This window comes from Strix aluco, chromosome 1 (genome assembly GCF_031877795.1).
Source record: "Strix aluco isolate bStrAlu1 chromosome 1, bStrAlu1.hap1, whole genome shotgun sequence".
NCBI classification, from domain to species: Eukaryota; Metazoa; Chordata; class Aves; order Strigiformes; family Strigidae; genus Strix; species Strix aluco.
The window spans coordinates 153,707,725-153,714,823 of NC_133931.1; positions in this window are offsets into that span (position 1 = coordinate 153,707,725).

A 7,099-nucleotide genomic window follows, 5' to 3' on the forward strand; every position below is an offset into this window, starting at 1 on the left:
ATTAAATTTTAGAAGTTGTCATCAACCCAACTTCCTTGGGCTAAAGCTGTCAAATGAAGGTGATGGTGTTAAGAACTTTTTCCCTCTTATTACAACTCTATACAAACTATCCTCAGATGCAGAAAGTATACATTATATAATTCTCTGCTTTTACAAGCAAAATCACAGCAATAATGTGACAAAACCTCATGAACAGAGTCTTAAAAATCCTAGGCAGTACAAAACCAGTGAATTCCTTTAAGCAAGATTAGTCAAAATTAAAATACTTTATATTCTTATATTTTAGTACGTCCTGAATAAAGTAGTTTTGAGAAATTATTTTTTTGAAAGAAACCCTAATGCTGACAGTAACTTCTGCATGGAAATGGGGTCAACAAAACCAGCTGAGCAGAGCTTTCCAACTTTTTGTTTGGGGGATATAGGATTTAACCACCACTGAAAGCACAGAGAAAAGGTGAGCTTGGTAACCATTGGATAGAAATAGGTGCAATTTCATCCACACGAGTGTTTACACATTTACAAAACTTTTATGCAGCCATCTTAGATATAAGTCCCTATTTCTGTGATATTCATCTGTTCAGAATCACACGGCTGAGGAAAAAATGGATGTTGTGAACAGCAAAAATGCCTGGTGACAGTGAGGCAAGTCCTTTGTGAATGACACAGGCCAGTTTGTGAACATTTCTGAGCCAGGGAAGCAGACCATATTAATTAGATACACTAACTGGTAAGATTTACCCGGGTGTAGTAGTAACAGATATTCTGGGAAACTTATCTCCACAGTGCATCTAGCAGAGATGGACATTAAAAATTATCGGGAAAAATTATTTCCACGATGACTCTTTCATCAAGGTAGTTTCTCTGTTGCCAAACCTAAAGCTGAGAGACAAACACATAGCAGCAATAGTTATCACAATTAAAAGAAGGTTGCCTGCCAACACCCCTTTCCAGAAAAGAACTGAGTCAAAGTATTATGAAAGTAGATGTGTCAGATGCAGGCACATCTAATCACGTTATTTTTTGACATATTCTTGCACAACCTCTCACATGCCTTGATTATGTTCAATACCCTTTGAGCTGTGCTCTGTACAAGCCCGTAGAAAATACATTGTGCTTGTTTCAAACAGCTTACCCCATGAATGCTCTAATTCCCCTCCCTGGATTTTCTATAATCAGTTTGTTCCTTGGTGTTTCCTTACACACAAAGTAACATTCTTCTTATTTAACTTACCCCTAAAAAAGCATGGGACATACTGGAGCAGGATTATATCTGTCACAAGCTGCCAAAATGACTGTGTGGTTTTATGCAAATCAAATCCTCCAGGGATTGTCCCAAATCCACACAAGTTTCTTTTTTGTATATCTGCTTTGGGACCTCACGTCAGCTGTTTTACTTTTCCATCTTGTTTTAAAGGTATTGTGTCTGACAGGACCGTGTCACTTATTTCACCTTGGCTCGTCCTTGCTGAGGGCTGCAGGCACTGCACGGATGCACTCTGCTGCAAGAACAGGATCAGTCCCTGCAAGGCCTATTCCTCACCTCCTTCTGCTCTGCCCAAATTAGCAATATCTTATTGCAAACTAGACTTAAGGAATTTCTCATTTTTATAATTTCTGTGAGAACCACCTTTCCAGTTTAGAAACTGGAATATAGCAGATCTCCAGTAGACCAGATGACATAAGTCCTCTTTCTCTGCTCAGCTCTGAAACTCTCAGCTCCCAGAACAACAGGGTGTGTCACTCCAGACAAATATCTATATACCAAACTTCATTTCCTTATGCAAGTTCCTGGTGAATGTATAAAAATACAGTCACTGTGATTTTAAAACCTAAATCACCCAGATCTATTAATTAAGAATTTAAGGGGAGAGACTGGTCTCTAATTGCACAGCTCAAACTGTTAATTTTCCTATGGGTGCCAGTTATTATTGTTCTCCTCAGTGGCATCTCTGCTGTAGGCCGTGGGGTAATGAAGAAAGCTGAGTAAATAGTGCATATAAGATATCTGTGAATCATTAACAATGTCATTAAAACAATTATAGATGATTTGTACTGAAATAGAGACTAGCACAGGAAATGTTAGTCTTCTGCTCAGGCAGTCTGTGATACCAGGAATAGAAAGGTCTGCAGCCAAATCTTAATCCAATGGTCTTTCTGATAAAATGGCCCTTTGACATCCACTTTGGAAGCCCTCAGTTGTTTTCTTGTGGTCATTCTTATGGGAGATTATTCTGATGCATTGGCTGTTTGGTGACAAGCAGCTCTGTGACAGGAAAGATGCCCGTGACCCCCACTGGAGGGCTTGGCAGGACTGACAAACTGGCTGCCCAGGAGGGCAAGTGTTGGACCCTAACTGTAAAACAAATATAAAGTTGCAGACCAATGTTTATTTACTTTAGATACACTTAGGCACGAGCACAGCCACCAATGGCCTTCCTGGGCGGGTGAGTTTTCCATGTGTGGGTACTCGCGTGCTGCGCATCATGCATTCCCTGTAACAAGTTGCCGTTGTCCGGATCGTCCCTGTACGCAAACCCATTTAGATCAGGCCTCCATCAGCGTGCAATTAAGGTGTTACAGCCAACACTTGATCAATGATTTGATTTCTGAAACAGCAGATGGCCCACAGCTCTTACTGGAAAGTTCAGCCCTTTTTATTTCAGTGCTCCTGGTTCTGTAACTTTATGTCCTCGTGCCTGAAGAGCAAAGCTAGAGTGGCCCTGTGGTGGCATCTGAAATTCAGCCCCACTCCTGTTCCCGTGCCTGATACAGAAAAGTGAGGAATTGGCTCTCCTTTAATTAAACTGCCTTCGGTGAAGGTAATTAATTTTTATTTTTCTTTGAAAGTGCTATGGAATGTAATCCTTGAAAAAACAAACACACTATGATTATGTACTGCTGTGGTAGAAGAGAAGAGACAATAAGGTTTCCACAGCAACTATTAGTGGTGACCCAGTGTACACCATAAGTACTATGTGACTTCATTACTTCTAAACCATTCAATGGTCTATATTAAACAACATTAATGGGAATAGATTCAGTTCCGGTTTTAATACCTAATCCCAGTTGAGGTACTTGATGTATTAAATAGCTTTACTGCAAGCTACAAGTATTTCCCCAAAAAAATCCCCAAATAGAACAGCAAATAAATTGTCAGGCCAATGTTGCTGTAAGACTTTAGTTTTTGTATCTGAGGTTCATTTTTTTCACTTGCAGCTATATTGCCCTTTCCTGCAATTTAATCTTACCTCTACTGGATGCATAAATATTAAAAAAAAAAAAAAAAAAAAATCTCCATATCAAGTACCAAACAATCGAAAAGTGCTCTATCCTTGAAGGCATTATCAAGGCTCTTCACTTGGCAGAAGGGGATATTTTGCCAAAGGAGAAGTGAAAGGGGAATGCAAAGGGATAAGCTGAGAAGATTCAGGATCCCTGCAGCCCCCAGACACAGCTCTGTCTGTGAAGTGATGTTCTCTGAATGAAAGATGGTGACGATAAGGATGAATTCTCGATAAGGAGCAAAGCAGAAGTACATAGGGTTTTGCCAGCTGCATGAATAACAAAAAACTCCTTCAGTCTGTTTGAGCAAGTCTAGTTCAGGAGAGGGACATTTGCACCAGCTTCTGTGGTCAGCTCTAGGACCTGAACATCCTTTCCTACTTACAGAGAAAATTATAGAGGTCCAGGTACACACACTCATGGAAGCTGGTATCTCACATCTTAGAAGCTCAGGGAAAGCAAAAGAGAAATGGAGGATTAAATATATTGGTGGGTTGTGTTCGATTGTTAATGGAGGGATCCATTATCCTAATCTTCCCTGGAGCAGTCAGTACTCTAGACCAGGGGTTCTCAACCTTTCCTTCACCATGGACCCCCTTTAAATACCTTTTGTGGCCACAGACCACCAAGACTTAATTCAAGATTAATAAAGAACTAGACTGCATCAAATATTTATTTCAGTTTTCTCATGAAGGGTCTTCAAGTTTGGAGAGAAGGGCAAAAAAGTTTATCTGCTAATGCACACGCTCATAATATCTTTATTGCAATGATTCCATATGAATTTAAAATAATAGCATCAACACTCTTCTTGCTCAAATGGCCCATTTTATGGCATTTTAACACGCTAATTCTGAATTTGATGCCAATCTTTACATTAAAATTTGACGAAACACTTCCAAGAGCTGTCAGCAACAGCAAACTCTCATTTCACAGGAGTCACACATCATTTTTGGAGAGATCACACTGTTGTTTCGGAGCAATCTCTGATTCCACCCTGCTATTCAACTCCAACATCACAGGATCTCCTTTTGGCTAGGAGATTCCATCCCAAGGTGGTGAATAAAGTTCTGGTCTTGTTACAGAAACTCCAAAAGCAGCAAGGCACTGCACTTCAGCCCGATATAGCCCTGGTATGACCACATTGCACAGGTTGGAGTGGGAAGTTCAGTGTTTCAGTCCTTTCTTCCAGGTCTGTAATCACCCTGGCTCAGCATATAAAGGTCCTCTGAGGCTCTGGGGTAGATGACAAGGCTGACTATTCCTCTGAAGCTCCCCTGCCATGGCCCTGGCAGGGCACAGAGCTTCCTAAAGGTATCGCTTACATGTGGAGCCAATGCTAAAAGGAGTCACACAGTCAAAAACTACCTGCATTCTGCTATAAAAGCACGCTGCTCTCTTCAACTTTTTCTTAATGTTTGGTATGATTTGCTTTTAAAACTAAATGTGTTCAGACCCAGACACTTTGCAGTGCATCCTACAGACACCACGGGAGGCAGAGAATAAACTCTGTGTTGGAAATGGTAGTTGCATCCTTTTCTACAAGAAAATTAGAAGAGACTGTGCAATGAGAATGATATCCGAATCTGTATCAGGGAGACTACATTTGAAACAGTAGCACCAACAAGGTGATTCTCAGACAACCTCATTACTCTCTGGGTGTGATTACTTTGGTAGTTCTTCTCCTAGATGCCCATTCCCTGTCTTGCAGGGTCTGAACGTGCAAACTATTCTACACCTTCTTGCCTATACTGTACCAAATGTGTAATGGATGAGCATGATAATTTCAAGGCAGAAATAATTTCTTCAGGAAATATGGGCCAATCACTTTCCAAAATTTTTATGTGACTACGTTTATTATTTTGAGGCCACAACCTGGCAGCCTGCAACTTTGAGTACACAGGAGGGAAGAGAAAAAAAAACAAAGATTACCAAAAGTGAATGTAAAAAAAACCCAGCTTGTAGGCACCATTAGGCTTGATGGCAATGTGAAATGCTTGCTGAGGAGCTCAGAGAAATGGAAGAGGAGCAGGTACTTGACAGTGTGAAAAAGTATGTAACCTTGCTGTCAAAGGAGAAAAGACTGTTAAGATAGAAGAAAGAAGCCAAGCTCAGTGTTAAGGATGGCTGAGTAAGTGTTTGAAGCCAATCGCAATTTGGAAAGGTAGCCAGGAGTTGTGAGGCAGGCAAAAAACCAGACAAGGCCAAGGAAAGAAGAGAAATACTCTGGAAGCAACCCACGAGCAGCAGAATTAGGTAGTAACAGAGCACATCTTAACGGCAATATTTCACACGCTCTCATTTGAGGCTTTCTGGCCTCTAGACATGAATGAGCAAAAGTACAAAGAGTGCCTGTCTCCAGGTTAGACTCTTGCCATATGCCGTTGATGCTGAGTGAGAGGAGTCGGCCCATGCCACCACATGGGAATATGCATGCCTGCACACCCCAGGGCACTGCAGCCACCCAGCCCCATCTCCCCTCCCCAAGCAGCTCAGGCCGCTCTCACCCCAGGGACTGGGGGAAGCTGCCCAGGACCATCACAACCTGCAAACCTTGGTATTTCTCCCTTTTGTTGCAGTACTTGATGCATAGCCCCTATGCAGAAGGACTGGGGTCATATGGCCTTCCTCCAAGAGAGCAGAGAAGGCAGGCACAGGCTGCAGCTGCACCAAGTTGCTGGGGGATTTTATAGCCCAGGCCTTGCGCTCTTAAATGTAACTTTCTCTTGCTGCATTAAAGAGAATTAATTAAACATGAAGGGTAGACACCACACCCTCCTGGCCTCAGCCAGTCCAGGATCTCACCTCCCAGCTATATGGTGAAATGTACCCAGGCTGTCTGGGTTGAGTTAAAAATCGGTATATAAGAGTTTCTTTGAAAACTATTACAAAGCCCTGTGTTCTTTCTCACTGCTTGGTTTGATGAAGGCAGTGACACGTCCTACCAAAGTGCCCGGGCTGTACAAGGAGATATTTAGCTTCCTGTTCCCTCTAATGTATTCAATCTCACATTGTCCATCTCTGCATACTAGGATGAAATAGGTGGGAAAGAAAGCAAGAGGATCAGGCTCTGCTTCCTCCCAAATCCCCCAAATGGAGCAGTTTCTCAGAAAGGGAAATAGTTTTCTGTAAGGAATGGACATGACTATGCCATGAGACAGGGTAAGAGAGTTGAGGATTGCAGTGGGTGCCAAATCCTCCTTTATCCACCCAGACAGCCTGGACAAGGCTTTGATTTCTCATCAAGAGCTGGCTGTGTTAAAGCTGCCGGTTGTGCTCCTGTACTCCCCGTGGTGCTTAAATAGAGCAACTGGGCACTGTCTGCACAGAGATTATGAGCAAAAACCACCTTCTGCCTGGAGTGTGTACACACACAGCGGGTCTGATCAGGAGCCAGCTGGGAGAAGCGAAGGGAAATGCCACCAGAGCTGGCTGTGCCTGGGGAAGGGACGCGATGTGACCAGGGAGGGACATGCTCAGGGTGTCTGTGGGAGTGAGGAGCCATAAGCTACTAAACCAGGGGAGAAAGAATTGTAAGTGTGGCTCAGATGGGTCCCAAAAAACAGCCCTGGCACAAAATAAAATGTACCCAGAGCTTCCTGCTTGGCTGCTATTTGCTTATTTCTCTTCATCCAATTAGAGAGGTTTAATCCCACCAGTTTAACACCCTCATTGATTTCCGATGGCTGGAAGGACCCACGTCCTCTCACCAACTTAATTGCTGATCATTGTTTGGTAGCTTGCCCCAGATAAACTCCTGTTTGCACTGCATGCCTCAGCCCTGGACCACTGGCAGCTCACTCGGGTGTTACTCCCGTTC